At 47.8% G+C, this 17486-nt stretch overlaps 35 non-coding genes across 35 annotated transcripts; all 35 read left to right on the top strand.

The window, feature by feature from the left end:
* Positions 1-68: 68 nt before the first annotated feature.
* Trnak-cuu lies at positions 69-141 on the top strand. The gene has a single exon. It is a non-coding gene; the product is annotated as a tRNA-Lys (tRNA).
* A 321-nt stretch (positions 142-462) lies between these two features.
* On the top strand, positions 463-534 carry Trnat-agu. Its single transcript has one exon. It is a non-coding gene; the product is annotated as a tRNA-Thr (tRNA).
* Positions 535-1076: 542 nt separating this feature from the next.
* Positions 1077-1149, top strand: Trnar-ucg. The gene has a single exon. It is a non-coding gene; the product is annotated as a tRNA-Arg (tRNA).
* Positions 1150-1587: 438 nt separating this feature from the next.
* Positions 1588-1660, top strand: Trnak-cuu. The gene has a single exon. It is a non-coding gene; the product is annotated as a tRNA-Lys (tRNA).
* Positions 1661-1981: 321 nt separating this feature from the next.
* Positions 1982-2053, top strand: Trnat-agu. The gene has a single exon. It is a non-coding gene; the product is annotated as a tRNA-Thr (tRNA).
* Positions 2054-2595: 542 nt separating this feature from the next.
* On the top strand, positions 2596-2668 carry Trnar-ucg. Its single transcript has one exon. It is a non-coding gene; the product is annotated as a tRNA-Arg (tRNA).
* A 438-nt stretch (positions 2669-3106) lies between these two features.
* Trnak-cuu lies at positions 3107-3179 on the top strand. The gene has a single exon. It is a non-coding gene; the product is annotated as a tRNA-Lys (tRNA).
* A 321-nt stretch (positions 3180-3500) lies between these two features.
* Trnat-agu lies at positions 3501-3572 on the top strand. Its single transcript has one exon. It is a non-coding gene; the product is annotated as a tRNA-Thr (tRNA).
* Positions 3573-4114: 542 nt separating this feature from the next.
* Positions 4115-4187, top strand: Trnar-ucg. The gene has a single exon. It is a non-coding gene; the product is annotated as a tRNA-Arg (tRNA).
* A 438-nt stretch (positions 4188-4625) lies between these two features.
* Trnak-cuu lies at positions 4626-4698 on the top strand. The gene has a single exon. It is a non-coding gene; the product is annotated as a tRNA-Lys (tRNA).
* A 321-nt stretch (positions 4699-5019) lies between these two features.
* Trnat-agu lies at positions 5020-5091 on the top strand. The gene has a single exon. It is a non-coding gene; the product is annotated as a tRNA-Thr (tRNA).
* A 542-nt stretch (positions 5092-5633) lies between these two features.
* Trnar-ucg lies at positions 5634-5706 on the top strand. Its single transcript has one exon. It is a non-coding gene; the product is annotated as a tRNA-Arg (tRNA).
* Positions 5707-6144: 438 nt separating this feature from the next.
* Trnak-cuu lies at positions 6145-6217 on the top strand. Its single transcript has one exon. It is a non-coding gene; the product is annotated as a tRNA-Lys (tRNA).
* A 321-nt stretch (positions 6218-6538) lies between these two features.
* Trnat-agu lies at positions 6539-6610 on the top strand. Its single transcript has one exon. It is a non-coding gene; the product is annotated as a tRNA-Thr (tRNA).
* Positions 6611-7152: 542 nt separating this feature from the next.
* On the top strand, positions 7153-7225 carry Trnar-ucg. Its single transcript has one exon. It is a non-coding gene; the product is annotated as a tRNA-Arg (tRNA).
* A 438-nt stretch (positions 7226-7663) lies between these two features.
* On the top strand, positions 7664-7736 carry Trnak-cuu. The gene has a single exon. It is a non-coding gene; the product is annotated as a tRNA-Lys (tRNA).
* Positions 7737-8057: 321 nt separating this feature from the next.
* Positions 8058-8129, top strand: Trnat-agu. Its single transcript has one exon. It is a non-coding gene; the product is annotated as a tRNA-Thr (tRNA).
* A 542-nt stretch (positions 8130-8671) lies between these two features.
* Trnar-ucg lies at positions 8672-8744 on the top strand. The gene has a single exon. It is a non-coding gene; the product is annotated as a tRNA-Arg (tRNA).
* Positions 8745-9182: 438 nt separating this feature from the next.
* On the top strand, positions 9183-9255 carry Trnak-cuu. The gene has a single exon. It is a non-coding gene; the product is annotated as a tRNA-Lys (tRNA).
* Positions 9256-9576: 321 nt separating this feature from the next.
* Trnat-agu lies at positions 9577-9648 on the top strand. The gene has a single exon. It is a non-coding gene; the product is annotated as a tRNA-Thr (tRNA).
* Positions 9649-10193: 545 nt separating this feature from the next.
* On the top strand, positions 10194-10266 carry Trnar-ucg. Its single transcript has one exon. It is a non-coding gene; the product is annotated as a tRNA-Arg (tRNA).
* Positions 10267-10704: 438 nt separating this feature from the next.
* On the top strand, positions 10705-10777 carry Trnak-cuu. Its single transcript has one exon. It is a non-coding gene; the product is annotated as a tRNA-Lys (tRNA).
* Positions 10778-11098: 321 nt separating this feature from the next.
* On the top strand, positions 11099-11170 carry Trnat-agu. The gene has a single exon. It is a non-coding gene; the product is annotated as a tRNA-Thr (tRNA).
* A 542-nt stretch (positions 11171-11712) lies between these two features.
* On the top strand, positions 11713-11785 carry Trnar-ucg. Its single transcript has one exon. It is a non-coding gene; the product is annotated as a tRNA-Arg (tRNA).
* Positions 11786-12223: 438 nt separating this feature from the next.
* On the top strand, positions 12224-12296 carry Trnak-cuu. Its single transcript has one exon. It is a non-coding gene; the product is annotated as a tRNA-Lys (tRNA).
* A 321-nt stretch (positions 12297-12617) lies between these two features.
* On the top strand, positions 12618-12689 carry Trnat-agu. The gene has a single exon. It is a non-coding gene; the product is annotated as a tRNA-Thr (tRNA).
* Positions 12690-13231: 542 nt separating this feature from the next.
* On the top strand, positions 13232-13304 carry Trnar-ucg. Its single transcript has one exon. It is a non-coding gene; the product is annotated as a tRNA-Arg (tRNA).
* Positions 13305-13742: 438 nt separating this feature from the next.
* On the top strand, positions 13743-13815 carry Trnak-cuu. The gene has a single exon. It is a non-coding gene; the product is annotated as a tRNA-Lys (tRNA).
* A 321-nt stretch (positions 13816-14136) lies between these two features.
* On the top strand, positions 14137-14208 carry Trnat-agu. Its single transcript has one exon. It is a non-coding gene; the product is annotated as a tRNA-Thr (tRNA).
* A 542-nt stretch (positions 14209-14750) lies between these two features.
* Positions 14751-14823, top strand: Trnar-ucg. The gene has a single exon. It is a non-coding gene; the product is annotated as a tRNA-Arg (tRNA).
* A 438-nt stretch (positions 14824-15261) lies between these two features.
* Trnak-cuu lies at positions 15262-15334 on the top strand. The gene has a single exon. It is a non-coding gene; the product is annotated as a tRNA-Lys (tRNA).
* A 321-nt stretch (positions 15335-15655) lies between these two features.
* Positions 15656-15727, top strand: Trnat-agu. The gene has a single exon. It is a non-coding gene; the product is annotated as a tRNA-Thr (tRNA).
* A 542-nt stretch (positions 15728-16269) lies between these two features.
* On the top strand, positions 16270-16342 carry Trnar-ucg. Its single transcript has one exon. It is a non-coding gene; the product is annotated as a tRNA-Arg (tRNA).
* Positions 16343-16780: 438 nt separating this feature from the next.
* Trnak-cuu lies at positions 16781-16853 on the top strand. The gene has a single exon. It is a non-coding gene; the product is annotated as a tRNA-Lys (tRNA).
* A 321-nt stretch (positions 16854-17174) lies between these two features.
* Positions 17175-17246, top strand: Trnat-agu. The gene has a single exon. It is a non-coding gene; the product is annotated as a tRNA-Thr (tRNA).
* Positions 17247-17486: the final 240 nt, after the last annotated feature.

Genomic DNA, 17486 nt, shown 5'->3' with positions numbered 1-17486 from the left:
CAAAAGGATCTTCCATAGATGGTCGCAGGTCGCATAAATACTGTATGGCTCGTGACGCGTTGTGTGGAGCCCGGCTAGCTCAGTCGGTAGAGCATGAGACTCTTAATCTCAGGGTCGTGGGTTCGAGCCCCACGCTGGGCGGCGCAAAATTTTGTGTCTACGCGGATGCAACCTGCGCCCCTCTCGTGAGCCTTGCGTAATGAACGTAACGGGTTACGACGATGCCTAGCTTCGTATGAATATCAGAGGAATGGTTTTTGAAGCTGAAAGTAGCTCTGAAATGAAATAAAAGTGTTGTTTTGGAATTTTAGGCGTACATCGATATCGTGTGAGATGTGTAGGAAAGCAGCAGCTGTGCTAACTAAATACAAATAATGGTCGCTAATGCGGTGCGTTTCCAGCTGAAGGGCTCCGATTGACTGGTCCATAAGATTGAAGTACCCGAAATGTGCACTAGGCGGCGCCTCCTTAGCTCAGTGGCAGAGCGCTGGTCTAGTAAACCAGAGGTCGTGAGTTCGATCCTCACAGGAGGCAAAAGAATTTTGTAACAGCCCCTTCTAACGTAGATCTTTCGAAAAAAGCGGTCAAGGATATAAAAAATTATGAATGGGTTCGGTATTTAAGAAATGCTCTCGCAAATGAATAGTGCGAATGGTGCTATTAAAGTAGGCACCAGATACTGCTGCTTTTGGCAGTCTCCGGAGAATGCCGACGTGGAATACTTAGTTCTTGTGATGTATTTTCTACCCCTGGTAGAGACCCTCGCGGTTGTCGTCGTCGTCGGCGCCGCCGCCGCTTTGGTAATAGAGGCAACTCGCCATTGTATGACATAGGGTGAGGCACCTTCTGCAAGCGACTGAGATGGCAGTAAGCAATTGAAGCTGATTTGCAACCTCTTGTTTGATCAGCGTCACAAGGGCTTGAATGTAACTTGCGATGGGACACAGCAAGAAGTAGCGTCGCCTTTTTAGTACTGAAATTGGAGATGGAGAATTGCGTCAAAGATGGGAAATTCATTCCGGCAAGCGTACAAATGGCGACAATGAGGTGTGTGTGGGGAAGCATATTGCGCCAGTGACCGTGTGGCCTAATGGATAAGGCGTCGGACTTCGGATCCGAAGATTGCAGGTTCGAATCCTGTCACGGTCGAGTTTTTCCAGTTCTGCAAAAGATGCATGCTGTTTTACTGAGTTGTTTGAGTACTACAAATCTAGTTGAAAGTTGCTGCTGTCCGCTTCCTGGCTGCAAACCGGCGTCTACCTGAAGCTCAAGCAAGACAAAGGGGTTGTGTAGCGAAATTTTCGGCACAGTGCCGATCAGGAGAGATTTTTGGAACTACTGCGTCTGACTCAGGACCCAAGAGCTGCGCCACAGGCGTCTGCGCACAGTCGAGCATGTGTGTTGAATAATGGTGCTGATAGCCACGTATCATTTCAAGTAGATTTGATGCCTTTCGGAAAATTTATTTCATTGAATAGGAATTGTAGCTCATTTGTGGCAGCAGGAAATAAGCTGTAGTCAAAAGGATCTTCCATAGATGGTCGCAGGTCGCATAAATACTGTATGGCTCGTGACGCGTTGTGTGGAGCCCGGCTAGCTCAGTCGGTAGAGCATGAGACTCTTAATCTCAGGGTCGTGGGTTCGAGCCCCACGCTGGGCGGCGCAAAATTTTGTGTCTACGCGGATGCAACCTGCGCCCCTCTCGTGAGCCTTGCGTAATGAACGTAACGGGTTACGACGATGCCTAGCTTCGTATGAATATCAGAGGAATGGTTTTTGAAGCTGAAAGTAGCTCTGAAATGAAATAAAAGTGTTGTTTTGGAATTTTAGGCGTACATCGATATCGTGTGAGATGTGTAGGAAAGCAGCAGCTGTGCTAACTAAATACAAATAATGGTCGCTAATGCGGTGCGTTTCCAGCTGAAGGGCTCCGATTGACTGGTCCATAAGATTGAAGTACCCGAAATGTGCACTAGGCGGCGCCTCCTTAGCTCAGTGGCAGAGCGCTGGTCTAGTAAACCAGAGGTCGTGAGTTCGATCCTCACAGGAGGCAAAAGAATTTTGTAACAGCCCCTTCTAACGTAGATCTTTCGAAAAAAGCGGTCAAGGATATAAAAAATTATGAATGGGTTCGGTATTTAAGAAATGCTCTCGCAAATGAATAGTGCGAATGGTGCTATTAAAGTAGGCACCAGATACTGCTGCTTTTGGCAGTCTCCGGAGAATGCCGACGTGGAATACTTAGTTCTTGTGATGTATTTTCTACCCCTGGTAGAGACCCTCGCGGTTGTCGTCGTCGTCGGCGCCGCCGCCGCTTTGGTAATAGAGGCAACTCGCCATTGTATGACATAGGGTGAGGCACCTTCTGCAAGCGACTGAGATGGCAGTAAGCAATTGAAGCTGATTTGCAACCTCTTGTTTGATCAGCGTCACAAGGGCTTGAATGTAACTTGCGATGGGACACAGCAAGAAGTAGCGTCGCCTTTTTAGTACTGAAATTGGAGATGGAGAATTGCGTCAAAGATGGGAAATTCATTCCGGCAAGCGTACAAATGGCGACAATGAGGTGTGTGTGGGGAAGCATATTGCGCCAGTGACCGTGTGGCCTAATGGATAAGGCGTCGGACTTCGGATCCGAAGATTGCAGGTTCGAATCCTGTCACGGTCGAGTTTTTCCAGTTCTGCAAAAGATGCATGCTGTTTTACTGAGTTGTTTGAGTACTACAAATCTAGTTGAAAGTTGCTGCTGTCCGCTTCCTGGCTGCAAACCGGCGTCTACCTGAAGCTCAAGCAAGACAAAGGGGTTGTGTAGCGAAATTTTCGGCACAGTGCCGATCAGGAGAGATTTTTGGAACTACTGCGTCTGACTCAGGACCCAAGAGCTGCGCCACAGGCGTCTGCGCACAGTCGAGCATGTGTGTTGAATAATGGTGCTGATAGCCACGTATCATTTCAAGTAGATTTGATGCCTTTCGGAAAATTTATTTCATTGAATAGGAATTGTAGCTCATTTGTGGCAGCAGGAAATAAGCTGTAGTCAAAAGGATCTTCCATAGATGGTCGCAGGTCGCATAAATACTGTATGGCTCGTGACGCGTTGTGTGGAGCCCGGCTAGCTCAGTCGGTAGAGCATGAGACTCTTAATCTCAGGGTCGTGGGTTCGAGCCCCACGCTGGGCGGCGCAAAATTTTGTGTCTACGCGGATGCAACCTGCGCCCCTCTCGTGAGCCTTGCGTAATGAACGTAACGGGTTACGACGATGCCTAGCTTCGTATGAATATCAGAGGAATGGTTTTTGAAGCTGAAAGTAGCTCTGAAATGAAATAAAAGTGTTGTTTTGGAATTTTAGGCGTACATCGATATCGTGTGAGATGTGTAGGAAAGCAGCAGCTGTGCTAACTAAATACAAATAATGGTCGCTAATGCGGTGCGTTTCCAGCTGAAGGGCTCCGATTGACTGGTCCATAAGATTGAAGTACCCGAAATGTGCACTAGGCGGCGCCTCCTTAGCTCAGTGGCAGAGCGCTGGTCTAGTAAACCAGAGGTCGTGAGTTCGATCGTCACAGGAGGCAAAAGAATTTTGTAACAGCCCCTTCTAACGTAGATCTTTCGAAAAAAGCGGTCAAGTATATAAAAAATTATGAATGGGTTCGGTATTTAAGAAATGCTCTCGCAAATGAATAGTGCGAATGGTGCTATTAAAGTAGGCACCAGAAACTGCTGCTTTTGGCAGTCTCCGGAGAATGCCGACGTGGAATACTTAGTTCTTGTGATGTATTTTCTACCCCTGGTAGAGACCCTCGCGGTTGTCGTCGTCGTCGGCGCCGCCGCCGCTTTGGTAATAGAGGCAACTCGCCATTGTATGACATAGGGTGAGGCACCTTCTGCAAGCGACTGAGATGGCAGTAAGCAATTGAAGCTGATTTGCAACCTCTTGTTTGATCAGCGTCACAAGGGCTTGAATGTAACTTGCGATGGGACACAGCAAGAAGTAGCGTCGCCTTTTTAGTACTGAAATTGGAGATGGAGAATTGCGTCAAAGATGGGAAATTCATTCCGGCAAGCGTACAAATGGCGACAATGAGGTGTGTGTGGGGAAGCATATTGCGCCAGTGACCGTGTGGCCTAATGGATAAGGCGTCGGACTTCGGATCCGAAGATTGCAGGTTCGAATCCTGTCACGGTCGAGTTTTTCCAGTTCTGCAAAAGATGCATGCTGTTTTACTGAGTTGTTTGAGTACTACAAATCTAGTTGAAAGTTGCTGCTGTCCGCTTCCTGGCTGCAAACCGGCGTCTACCTGAAGCTCAAGCAAGACAAAGGGGTTGTGTAGCGAAATTTTCGGCACAGTGCCGATCAGGAGAGATTTTTGGAACTACTGCGTCTGACTCAGGACCCAAGAGCTGCGCCACAGGCGTCTGCGCACAGTCGAGCATGTGTGTTGAATAATGGTGCTGATAGCCACGTATCATTTCAAGTAGATTTGATGCCTTTCGGAAAATTTATTTCATTGAATAGGAATTGTAGCTCATTTGTGGCAGCAGGAAATAAGCTGTAGTCAAAAGGATCTTCCATAGATGGTCGCAGGTCGCATAAATACTGTATGGCTCGTGACGCGTTGTGTGGAGCCCGGCTAGCTCAGTCGGTAGAGCATGAGACTCTTAATCTCAGGGTCGTGGGTTCGAGCCCCACGCTGGGCGGCGCAAAATTTTGTGTCTACGCGGATGCAACCTGCGCCCCTCTCGTGAGCCTTGCGTAATGAACGTAACGGGTTACGACGATGCCTAGCTTCGTATGAATATCAGAGGAATGGTTTTTGAAGCTGAAAGTAGCTCTGAAATGAAATAAAAGTGTTGTTTTGGAATTTTAGGCGTACATCGATATCGTGTGAGATGTGTAGGAAAGCAGCAGCTGTGCTAACTAAATACAAATAATGGTCGCTAATGCGGTGCGTTTCCAGCTGAAGGGCTCCGATTGACTGGTCCATAAGATTGAAGTACCCGAAATGTGCACTAGGCGGCGCCTCCTTAGCTCAGTGGCAGAGCGCTGGTCTAGTAAACCAGAGGTCGTGAGTTCGATCGTCACAGGAGGCAAAAGAATTTTGTAACAGCCCCTTCTAACGTAGATCTTTCGAAAAAAGCGGTCAAGTATATAAAAAATTATGAATGGGTTCGGTATTTAAGAAATGCTCTCGCAAATGAATAGTGCGAATGGTGCTATTAAAGTAGGCACCAGAAACTGCTGCTTTTGGCAGTCTCCGGAGAATGCCGACGTGGAATACTTAGTTCTTGTGATGTATTTTCTACCCCTGGTAGAGACCCTCGCGGTTGTCGTCGTCGTCGGCGCCGCCGCCGCTTTGGTAATAGAGGCAACTCGCCATTGTATGACATAGGGTGAGGCACCTTCTGCAAGCGACTGAGATGGCAGTAAGCAATTGAAGCTGATTTGCAACCTCTTGTTTGATCAGCGTCACAAGGGCTTGAATGTAACTTGCGATGGGACACAGCAAGAAGTAGCGTCGCCTTTTTAGTACTGAAATTGGAGATGGAGAATTGCGTCAAAGATGGGAAATTCATTCCGGCAAGCGTACAAATGGCGACAATGAGGTGTGTGTGGGGAAGCATATTGCGCCAGTGACCGTGTGGCCTAATGGATCAGGCGTCGGACTTCGGATCCGAAGATTGCAGGTTCGAATCCTGTCACGGTCGAGTTTTTCCAGTTCTGCAAAAGATGCATGCTGTTTTACTGAGTTGTTTGAGTACTACAAATCTAGTTGAAAGTTGCTGCTGTCCGCTTCCTGGCTGCAAACCGGCGTCTACCTGAAGCTCAAGCAAGACAAAGGGGTTGTGTAGCGAAATTTTCGGCACAGTGCCGATCAGGAGAGATTTTTGGAACTACTGCGTCTGACTCAGGACCCAAGAGCTGCGCCACAGGCGTCTGCGCACAGTCGAGCATGTGTGTTGAATAATGGTGCTGATAGCCACGTATCATTTCAAGTAGATTTGATGCCTTTCGGAAAATTTATTTCATTGAATAGGAATTGTAGCTCATTTGTGGCAGCAGGAAATAAGCTGTAGTCAAAAGGATCTTCCATAGATGGTCGCAGGTCGCATAAATACTGTATGGCTCGTGACGCGTTGTGTGGAGCCCGGCTAGCTCAGTCGGTAGAGCATGAGACTCTTAATCTCAGGGTCGTGGGTTCGAGCCCCACGCTGGGCGGCGCAAAATTTTGTGTCTACGCGGATGCAACCTGCGCCCCTCTCGTGAGCCTTGCGTAATGAACGTAACGGGTTACGACGATGCCTAGCTTCGTATGAATATCAGAGGAATGGTTTTTGAAGCTGAAAGTAGCTCTGAAATGAAATAAAAGTGTTGTTTTGGAATTTTAGGCGTACATCGATATCGTGTGAGATGTGTAGGAAAGCAGCAGCTGTGCTAACTAAATACAAATAATGGTCGCTAATGCGGTGCGTTTCCAGCTGAAGGGCTCCGATTGACTGGTCCATAAGATTGAAGTACCCGAAATGTGCACTAGGCGGCGCCTCCTTAGCTCAGTGGCAGAGCGCTGGTCTAGTAAACCAGAGGTCGTGAGTTCGATCCTCACAGGAGGCAAAAGAATTTTGCAACAGCCCCTTCTAACGTAGATCTTTCGAAAAAAGCGGTCAAGGATATAAAAAATTATGAATGGGTTCGGTATTTAAGAAATGCTCTCGCAAATGAATAGTGCGAATGGTGCTATTAAAGTAGGCACCAGAAACTGCTGCTTTTGGCAGTCTCCGGAGAATGCCGACGTGGAATACTTAGTTCTTGTGATGTATTTTCTACCCCTGGTAGAGACCCTCGCGGTTGTCGTCGTCGTCGGCGCCGCCGCCGCTTTGGTAATAGAGGCAACTCGCCATTGTATGACATAGGGTGAGGCACCTTCTGCAAGCGACTGAGATGGCAGTAAGCAATTGAAGCTGATTTGCAACCTCTTGTTTGATCAGCGTCACAAGGGCTTGAATGTAACTTGCGATGGGACACAGCAAGAAGTAGCGTCGCCTTTTTAGTACTGAAATTGGAGATGGAGAATTGCGTCAAAGATGGGAAATTCATTCCGGCAAGCGTACAAATGGCGACAATGAGGTGTGTGTGGGGAAGCATATTGCGCCAGTGACCGTGTGGCCTAATGGATAAGGCGTCGGACTTCGGATCCGAAGATTGCAGGTTCGAATCCTGTCACGGTCGAGTTTTTCCAGTTCTGCAAAAGATGCATGCTGTTTTACTGAGTTGTTTGAGTACTACAAATCTAGTTGAAAGTTGCTGCTGTCCGCTTCCTGGCTGCAAACCGCCGTCTACCTGAAGCTCAAGCAAGACAAAGGGGTTGTGTAGCGAAATTTTCGGCACAGTGCCGATCAGGAGAGATTTTTGGAACTACTGCGTCTGACTCAGGACCCAAGAGCTGCGCCACAGGCGTCTGCGCACAGTCGAGCATGTGTGTTGAATAATGGTGCTGATAGCCACGTATCATTTCAAGTAGATTTGATGCCTTTCGGAAAATTTATTTCATTGAATAGGAATTGTAGCTCATTTGTGGCAGCAGGAAATAAGCTGTAGTCAAAAGGATCTTCCATAGATGGTCGCAGGTCGCATAAATACTGTATGGCTCGTGACGCGTTGTGTGGAGCCCGGCTAGCTCAGTCGGTAGAGCATGAGACTCTTAATCTCAGGGTCGTGGGTTCGAGCCCCACGCTGGGCGGCGCAAAATTTTGTGTCTACGCGGATGCAACCTGCGCCCCTCTCGTGAGCCTTGCGTAATGAACGTAACGGGTTACGACGATGCCTAGCTTCGTATGAATATCAGAGGAATGGTTTTTGAAGCTGAAAGTAGCTCTGAAATGAAATAAAAGTGTTGTTTTGGAATTTTAGGCGTACATCGATATCGTGTGAGATGTGTAGGAAAGCAGCAGCTGTGCTAACTAAATACAAATAATGGTCGCTAATGCGGTGCGTTTCCAGCTGAAGGGCTCCGATTGACTGGTCCATAAGATTGAAGTACCCGAAATGTGCACTAGGCGGCGCCTCCTTAGCTCAGTGGCAGAGCGCTGGTCTAGTAAACCAGAGGTCGTGAGTTCGATCCTCACAGGAGGCAAAAGAATTTTGTAACAGCCCCTTCTAACGTAGATCTTTCGAAAAAAGCGGTCAAGGATATAAAAAATTATGAATGGGTTCGGTATTTAAGAAATGCTCTCGCAAATGAATAGTGCGAATGGTGCTATTAAAGTAGGCACCAGAAACTGCTGCTTTTGGCAGTCTCCGGAGAATGCCGACGTGGAATACTTAGTTCTTGTGATGTATTTTCTACCCCTGGTAGAGACCCTCGCGGTTGTCGTCGTCGTCGGCGCCGCCGCCGCTTTGGTAATAGAGGCAACTCGCCATTGTATGACATAGGGTGAGGCACCTTCTGCAAGCGACTGAGATGGCAGTAAGCAATTGAAGCTGATTTGCAACCTCTTGTTTGATCAGCGTCACAAGGGCTTGAATGTAACTTGCGATGGGACACAGCAAGAAGTAGCGTCGCCTTTTTAGTACTGAAATTGGAGATGGAGAATTGCGTCAAAGATGGGAAATTCATTCCGGCAAGCGTACAAATGGCGACAATGAGGTGTGTGTGGGGAAGCATATTGCGCCAGTGACCGTGTGGCCTAATGGATAAGGCGTCGGACTTCGGATCCGAAGATTGCAGGTTCGAATCCTGTCACGGTCGAGTTTTTCCAGTTCTGCAAAAGATGCATGCTGTTTTACTGAGTTGTTTGAGTACTACAAATCTAGTTGAAAGTTGCTGCTGTCCGCTTCCTGGCTGCAAACCGCCGTCTACCTGAAGCTCAAGCAAGACAAAGGGGTTGTGTAGCGAAATTTTCGGCACAGTGCCGATCAGGAGAGATTTTTGGAACTACTGCGTCTGACTCAGGACCCAAGAGCTGCGCCACAGGCGTCTGCGCACAGTCGAGCATGTGTGTTGAATAATGGTGCTGATAGCCACGTATCATTTCAAGTAGATTTGATGCCTTTCGGAAAATTTATTTCATTGAATAGGAATTGTAGCTCATTTGTGGCAGCAGGAAATAAGCTGTAGTCAAAAGGATCTTCCATAGATGGTCGCAGGTCGCATAAATACTGTATGGCTCGTGACGCGTTGTGTGGAGCCCGGCTAGCTCAGTCGGTAGAGCATGAGACTCTTAATCTCAGGGTCGTGGGTTCGAGCCCCACGCTGGGCGGCGCAAAATTTTGTGTCTACGCGGATGCAACCTGCGCCCCTCTCGTGAGCCTTGCGTAATGAACGTAACGGGTTACGACGATGCCTAGCTTCGTATGAATATCAGAGGAATGGTTTTTGAAGCTGAAAGTAGCTCTGAAATGAAATAAAAGTGTTGTTTTGGAATTTTAGGCGTACATCGATATCGTGTGAGATGTGTAGGAAAGCAGCAGCTGTGCTAACTAAATACAAATAATGGTCGCTAATGCGGTGCGTTTCCAGCTGAAGGGCTCCGATTGACTGGTCCATAAGATTGAAGTACCCGAAATGTGCACTAGGCGGCGCCTCCTTAGCTCAGTGGCAGAGCGCTGGTCTAGTAAACCAGAGGTCGTGAGTTCGATCCTCACAGGAGGCAAAAGAATTTTGTAACAGCCCCTTCTAACGTAGATCTTTCGAAAAAAGCGGTCAAGGATATAAAAAATTATGAATGGGTTCGGTATTTAAGAAATGCTCTCGCAAATGAATAGTGCGAATGGTGCTATTAAAGTAGGCACCAGAAACTGCTGCTTTTGGCAGTCTCCGGAGAATGCCGACGTGGAATACTTAGTTCTTGTGATGTATTTTCTACCCCTGGTAGAGACCCTCGCGGTTGTCGTCGTCGTCGTCGGCGCCGCCGCCGCTTTGGTAATAGAGGCAACTCGCCATTGTATGACATAGGGTGAGGCACCTTCTGCAAGCGACTGAGATGGCAGTAAGCAATTGAAGCTGATTTGCAACCTCTTGTTTGATCAGCGTCACAAGGGCTTGAATGTAACTTGCGATGGGACACAGCAAGAAGTAGCGTCGCCTTTTTAGTACTGAAATTGGAGATGGAGAATTGCGTCAAAGATGGGAAATTCATTCCGGCAAGCGTACAAATGGCGACAATGAGGTGTGTGTGGGGAAGCATATTGCGCCAGTGACCGTGTGGCCTAATGGATAAGGCGTCGGACTTCGGATCCGAAGATTGCAGGTTCGAATCCTGTCACGGTCGAGTTTTTCCAGTTCTGCAAAAGATGCATGCTGTTTTACTGAGTTGTTTGAGTACTACAAATCTAGTTGAAAGTTGCTGCTGTCCGCTTCCTGGCTGCAAACCGCCGTCTACCTGAAGCTCAAGCAAGACAAAGGGGTTGTGTAGCGAAATTTTCGGCACAGTGCCGATCAGGAGAGATTTTTGGAACTACTGCGTCTGACTCAGGACCCAAGAGCTGCGCCACAGGCGTCTGCGCACAGTCGAGCATGTGTGTTGAATAATGGTGCTGATAGCCACGTATCATTTCAAGTAGATTTGATGCCTTTCGGAAAATTTATTTCATTGAATAGGAATTGTAGCTCATTTGTGGCAGCAGGAAATAAGCTGTAGTCAAAAGGATCTTCCATAGATGGTCGCAGGTCGCATAAATACTGTATGGCTCGTGACGCGTTGTGTGGAGCCCGGCTAGCTCAGTCGGTAGAGCATGAGACTCTTAATCTCAGGGTCGTGGGTTCGAGCCCCACGCTGGGCGGCGCAAAATTTTGTGTCTACGCGGATGCAACCTGCGCCCCTCTCGTGAGCCTTGCGTAATGAACGTAACGGGTTACGACGATGCCTAGCTTCGTATGAATATCAGAGGAATGGTTTTTGAAGCTGAAAGTAGCTCTGAAATGAAATAAAAGTGTTGTTTTGGAATTTTAGGCGTACATCGATATCGTGTGAGATGTGTAGGAAAGCAGCAGCTGTGCTAACTAAATACAAATAATGGTCGCTAATGCGGTGCGTTTCCAGCTGAAGGGCTCCGATTGACTGGTCCATAAGATTGAAGTACCCGAAATGTGCACTAGGCGGCGCCTCCTTAGCTCAGTGGCAGAGCGCTGGTCTAGTAAACCAGAGGTCGTGAGTTCGATCGTCACAGGAGGCGAAAGAATTTTGTAACAGCCCCTTCTAACGTAGATCTTTCGAAAAAAGCGGTCAAGTATATAAAAAATTATGAATGGGTTCGGTATTTAAGAAATGCTCTCGCAAATGAATAGTGCGAATGGTGCTATTAAAGTAGGCACCAGAAACTGCTGCTTTTGGCAGTCTCCGGAGAATGCCGACGTGGAATACTTAGTTCTTGTGATGTATTTTCTACCCCTGGTAGAGACCCTCGCGGTTGTCGTCGTCGTCGGCGCCGCCGCCGCTTTGGTAATAGAGGCAACTCGCCATTGTATGACATAGGGTGAGGCACCTTCTGCAAGCGACTGAGATGGCAGTAAGCAATTGAAGCTGATTTGCAACCTCTTGTTTGATCAGCGTCACAAGGGCTTGAATGTAACTTGCGATGGGACACAGCAAGAAGTAGCGTCGCCTTTTTAGTACTGAAATTGGAGATGGAGAATTGCGTCAAAGATGGGAAATTCATTCCGGCAAGCGTACAAATGGCGACAATGAGGTGTGTGTGGGGAAGCATATTGCGCCAGTGACCGTGTGGCCTAATGGATAAGGCGTCGGACTTCGGATCCGAAGATTGCAGGTTCGAATCCTGTCACGGTCGAGTTTTTCCAGTTCTGCAAAAGATGCATGCTGTTTTACTGAGTTGTTTGAGTACTACAAATCTAGTTGAAAGTTGCTGCTGTCCGCTTCCTGGCTGCAAACCGGCGTCTACCTGAAGCTCAAGCAAGACAAAGGGGTTGTGTAGCGAAATTTTCGGCACAGTGCCGATCAGGAGAGATTTTTGGAACTACTGCGTCTGACTCAGGACCCAAGAGCTGCGCCACAGGCGTCTGCGCACAGTCGAGCATGTGTGTTGAATAATGGTGCTGATAGCCACGTATCATTTCAAGTAGATTTGATGCCTTTCGGAAAATTTATTTCATTGAATAGGAATTGTAGCTCATTTGTGGCAGCAGGAAATAAGCTGTAGTCAAAAGGATCTTCCATAGATGGTCGCAGGTCGCATAAATACTGTATGGCTCGTGACGCGTTGTGTGGAGCCCGGCTAGCTCAGTCGGTAGAGCATGAGACTCTTAATCTCAGGGTCGTGGGTTCGAGCCCCACGCTGGGCGGCGCAAAATTTTGTGTCTACGCGGATGCAACCTGCGCCCCTCTCGTGAGCCTTGCGTAATGAACGTAACGGGTTACGACGATGCCTAGCTTCGTATGAATATCAGAGGAATGGTTTTTGAAGCTGAAAGTAGCTCTGAAATGAAATAAAAGTGTTGTTTTGGAATTTTAGGCGTACATCGATATCGTGTGAGATGTGTAGGAAAGCAGCAGCTGTGCTAACTAAATACAAATAATGGTCGCTAATGCGGTGCGTTTCCAGCTGAAGGGCTCCGATTGACTGGTCCATAAGATTGAAGTACCCGAAATGTGCACTAGGCGGCGCCTCCTTAGCTCAGTGGCAGAGCGCTGGTCTAGTAAACCAGAGGTCGTGAGTTCGATCCTCACAGGAGGCAAAAGAATTTTGTAACAGCCCCTTCTAACGTAGATCTTTCGAAAAAAGCGGTCAAGGATATAAAAAATTATGAATGGGTTCGGTATTTAAGAAATGCTCTCGCAAATGAATAGTGCGAATGGTGCTATTAAAGTAGGCACCAGAAACTGCTGCTTTTGGCAGTCTCCGGAGAATGCCGACGTGGAATACTTAGTTCTTGTGATGTATTTTCTACCCCTGGTAGAGACCCTCGCGGTTGTCGTCGTCGTCGGCGCCGCCGCCGCTTTGGTAATAGAGGCAACTCGCCATTGTATGACATAGGGTGAGGCACCTTCTGCAAGCGACTGAGATGGCAGTAAGCAATTGAAGCTGATTTGCAACCTCTTGTTTGATCAGCGTCACAAGGGCTTGAATGTAACTTGCGATGGGACACAGCAAGAAGTAGCGTCGCCTTTTTAGTACTGAAATTGGAGATGGAGAATTGCGTCAAAGATGGGAAATTCATTCCGGCAAGCGTACAAATGGCGACAATGAGGTGTGTGTGGGGAAGCATATTGCGCCAGTGACCGTGTGGCCTAATGGATAAGGCGTCGGACTTCGGATCCGAAGATTGCAGGTTCGAATCCTGTCACGGTCGAGTTTTTCCAGTTCTGCAAAAGATGCATGCTGTTTTACTGAGTTGTTTGAGTACTACAAATCTAGTTGAAAGTTGCTGCTGTCCGCTTCCTGGCTGCAAACCGCCGTCTACCTGAAGCTCAAGCAAGACAAAGGGGTTGTGTAGCGAAATTTTCGGCACAGTGCCGATCAGGAGAGATTTTTGGAACTACTGCGTCTGACTCAGGACCCAAGAGCTGCGCCACAGGCGTCTGCGCACAGTCGAGCATGTGTGTTGAATAATGGTGCTGATAGCCACGTATCATTTCAAGTAGATTTGATGCCTTTCGGAAAATTTATTTCATTGAATAGGAATTGTAGCTCATTTGTGGCAGCAGGAAATAAGCTGTAGTCAAAAGGATCTTCCATAGATGGTCGCAGGTCGCATAAATACTGTATGGCTCGTGACGCGTTGTGTGGAGCCCGGCTAGCTCAGTCGGTAGAGCATGAGACTCTTAATCTCAGGGTCGTGGGTTCGAGCCCCACGCTGGGCGGCGCAAAATTTTGTGTCTACGCGGATGCAACCTGCGCCCCTCTCGTGAGCCTTGCGTAATGAACGTAACGGGTTACGACGATGCCTAGCTTCGTATGAATATCAGAGGAATGGTTTTTGAAGCTGAAAGTAGCTCTGAAATGAAATAAAAGTGTTGTTTTGGAATTTTAGGCGTACATCGATATCGTGTGAGATGTGTAGGAAAGCAGCAGCTGTGCTAACTAAATACAAATAATGGTCGCTAATGCGGTGCGTTTCCAGCTGAAGGGCTCCGATTGACTGGTCCATAAGATTGAAGTACCCGAAATGTGCACTAGGCGGCGCCTCCTTAGCTCAGTGGCAGAGCGCTGGTCTAGTAAACCAGAGGTCGTGAGTTCGATCCTCACAGGAGGCAAAAGAATTTTGTAACAGCCCCTTCTAACGTAGATCTTTCGAAAAAAGCGGTCAAGGATATAAAAAATTATGAATGGGTTCGGTATTTAAGAAATGCTCTCGCAAATGAATAGTGCGAATGGTGCTATTAAAGTAGGCACCAGAAACTGCTGCTTTTGGCAGTCTCCGGAGAATGCCGACGTGGAATACTTAGTTCTTGTGATGTATTTTCTACCCCTGGTAGAGACCCTCGCGGTTGTCGTCGTCGTCGGCGCCGCCGCCGCTTTGGTAATAGAGGCAACTCGCCATTGTATGACATAGGGTGAGGCACCTTCTGCAAGCGACTGAGATGGCAGTAAGCAATTGAAGCTGATTTGCAACCTCTTGTTTGATCAGCGTCACAAGGGCTTGAATGTAACTTGCGATGGGACACAGCAAGAAGTAGCGTCGCCTTTTTAGTACTGAAATTGGAGATGGAGAATTGCGTCAAAGATGGGAAATTCATTCCGGCAAGCGTACAAATGGCGACAATGAGGTGTGTGTGGGGAAGCATATTGCGCCAGTGACCGTGTGGCCTAATGGATAAGGCGTCGGACTTCGGATCCGAAGATTGCAGGTTCGAATCCTGTCACGGTCGAGTTTTTCCAGTTCTGCAAAAGATGCATGCTGTTTTACTGAGTTGTTTGAGTACTACAAATCTAGTTGAAAGTTGCTGCTGTCCGCTTCCTGGCTGCAAACCGGCGTCTACCTGAAGCTCAAGCAAGACAAAGGGGTTGTGTAGCGAAATTTTCGGCACAGTGCCGATCAGGAGAGATTTTTGGAACTACTGCGTCTGACTCAGGACCCAAGAGCTGCGCCACAGGCGTCTGCGCACAGTCGAGCATGTGTGTTGAATAATGGTGCTGATAGCCACGTATCATTTCAAGTAGATTTGATGCCTTTCGGAAAATTTATTTCATTGAATAGGAATTGTAGCTCATTTGTGGCAGCAGGAAATAAGCTGTAGTCAAAAGGATCTTCCATAGATGGTCGCAGGTCGCATAAATACTGTATGGCTCGTGACGCGTTGTGTGGAGCCCGGCTAGCTCAGTCGGTAGAGCATGAGACTCTTAATCTCAGGGTCGTGGGTTCGAGCCCCACGCTGGGCGGCGCAAAATTTTGTGTCTACGCGGATGCAACCTGCGCCCCTCTCGTGAGCCTTGCGTAATGAACGTAACGGGTTACGACGATGCCTAGCTTCGTATGAATATCAGAGGAATGGTTTTTGAAGCTGAAAGTAGCTCTGAAATGAAATAAAAGTGTTGTTTTGGAATTTTAGGCGTACATCGATATCGTGTGAGATGTGTAGGAAAGCAGCAGCTGTGCTAACTAAATACAAATAATGGTCGCTAATGCGGTGCGTTTCCAGCTGAAGGGCTCCGATTGACTGGTCCATAAGATTGAAGTACCCGAAATGTGCACTAGGCGGCGCCTCCTTAGCTCAGTGGCAGAGCGCTGGTCTAGTAAACCAGAGGTCGTGAGTTCGATCCTCACAGGAGGCAAAAGAATTTTGTAACAGCCCCTTCTAACGTAGATCTTTCGAAAAAAGCGGTCAAGGATATAAAAAATTATGAATGGGTTCGGTATTTAAGAAATGCTCTCGCAAATGAATAGTGCGAATGGTGCTATTAAAGTAGGCACCAGAAACTGCTGCTTTTGGCAGTCTCCGGAGAATGCCGACGTGGAATACTTAGTTCTTGTGATGTATTTTCTACCCCTGGTAGAGACCCTCGCGGTTGTCGTCGTCGTCGGCGCCGCCGCCGCTTTGGTAATAGAGGCAACTCGCCATTGTATGACATAGGGTGAGGCACCTTCTGCAAGCGACTGAGATGGCAGTAAGCAATTGAAGCTGATTTGCAACCTCTTGTTTGATCAGCGTCACAAGGGCTTGAATGTAACTTGCGATGGGACACAGCAAGAAGTAGCGTCGCCTTTTTAGTACTGAAATTGGAGATGGAGAATTGCGTCAAAGATGGGAAATTCATTCCGGCAAGCGTACAAATGGCGACAATGAGGTGTGTGTGGGGAAGCATATTGCGCCAGTGACCGTGTGGCCTAATGGATAAGGCGTCGGACTTCGGATCCGAAGATTGCAGGTTCGAATCCTGTCACGGTCGAGTTTTTCCAGTTCTGCAAAAGATGCATGCTGTTTTACTGAGTTGTTTGAGTACTACAAATCTAGTTGAAAGTTGCTGCTGTCCGCTTCCTGGCTGCAAACCGCCGTCTACCTGAAGCTCAAGCAAGACAAAGGGGTTGTGTAGCGAAATTTTCGGCACAGTGCCGATCAGGAGAGATTTTTGGAACTACTGCGTCTGACTCAGGACCCAAGAGCTGCGCCACAGGCGTCTGCGCACAGTCGAGCATGTGTGTTGAATAATGGTGCTGATAGCCACGTATCATTTCAAGTAGATTTGATGCCTTTCGGAAAATTTATTTCATTGAATAGGAATTGTAGCTCATTTGTGGCAGCAGGAAATAAGCTGTAGTCAAAAGGATCTTCCATAGATGGTCGCAGGTCGCATAAATACTGTATGGCTCGTGACGCGTTGTGTGGAGCCCGGCTAGCTCAGTCGGTAGAGCATGAGACTCTTAATCTCAGGGTCGTGGGTTCGAGCCCCACGCTGGGCGGCGCAAAATTTTGTGTCTACGCGGATGCAACCTGCGCCCCTCTCGTGAGCCTTGCGTAATGAACGTAACGGGTTACGACGATGCCTAGCTTCGTATGAATATCAGAGGAATGGTTTTTGAAGCTGAAAGTAGCTCTGAAATGAAATAAAAGTGTTGTTTTGGAATTTTAGGCGTACATCGATATCGTGTGAGATGTGTAGGAAAGCAGCAGCTGTGCTAACTAAATACAAATAATGGTCGCTAATGCGGTGCGTTTCCAGCTGAAGGGCTCCGATTGACTGGTCCATAAGATTGAAGTACCCGAAATGTGCACTAGGCGGCGCCTCCTTAGCTCAGTGGCAGAGCGCTGGTCTAGTAAACCAGAGGTCGTGAGTTCGATCCTCACAGGAGGCAAAAGAATTTTGTAACAGCCCCTTCTAACGTAGATCTTTCGAAAAAAGCGGTCAAGGATATAAAAAATTATGAATGGGTTCGGTATTTAAGAAATGCTCTCGCAAATGAATAGTGCGAATGGTGCTATTAAAGTAGGCACCAGAAACTGCTGCTTTTGGCAGTCTCCGGAGAATGCCGACGTGGAATACTTAGTTCTTGTGATGTATTTTCTACCCCTGGTAGAGACCCTCGCGGTTGTCG

The sequence above is a fragment of the Schistocerca piceifrons genome, unplaced genomic scaffold, assembly GCF_021461385.2.
Source record: "Schistocerca piceifrons isolate TAMUIC-IGC-003096 unplaced genomic scaffold, iqSchPice1.1 HiC_scaffold_1771, whole genome shotgun sequence".
NCBI classification, from domain to species: domain Eukaryota; kingdom Metazoa; phylum Arthropoda; class Insecta; order Orthoptera; family Acrididae; genus Schistocerca; species Schistocerca piceifrons.
This window is presented reverse-complemented; position numbering and strand designations above follow the sequence as displayed.